Below are 434 nucleotides of genomic sequence, written 5' to 3'. Positions count from 1 at the left end.
GTTGGATGCTAACTCTAGCAGGAGGATAACACGGTAAAGGAAGCACCGATTGTTTTCATTTTTCTCTCTACAGAGCTACGTGTTAAAATTGACCGGAATTCTCCGAGTTCGCTTTTGAAAGGCAGCACAACATGTAGCCTCGTTTTGGCCTCTGCTGCAATGACTCGTGTGGTAGGTCTCACGGAACCACATGAGCTGGAGTCGATTCCTTCATCAGAACCTTGAAGAGGTTGGTGAGCATGTGTCCCATGTTAGATTAATTGAATAAAGATATAGCAGTGCCATGGTACAACTGTCACAGTGTCTTTTGCTGCATAACTGCATAACATTAAATCTGCATCACCACGTTATGCATTAATCGGAGTCTTGGCACATTCCCATTTTAAACAAAGTGAGAGGTTTAACCATTAAATCATTTTGCCTGATGTTTTCAC

This window comes from Etheostoma spectabile, chromosome 14 (genome assembly GCF_008692095.1).
Source record: "Etheostoma spectabile isolate EspeVRDwgs_2016 chromosome 14, UIUC_Espe_1.0, whole genome shotgun sequence".
NCBI classification, from domain to species: domain Eukaryota; kingdom Metazoa; phylum Chordata; class Actinopteri; order Perciformes; family Percidae; genus Etheostoma; species Etheostoma spectabile.
This window is presented reverse-complemented; position numbering follows the sequence as displayed.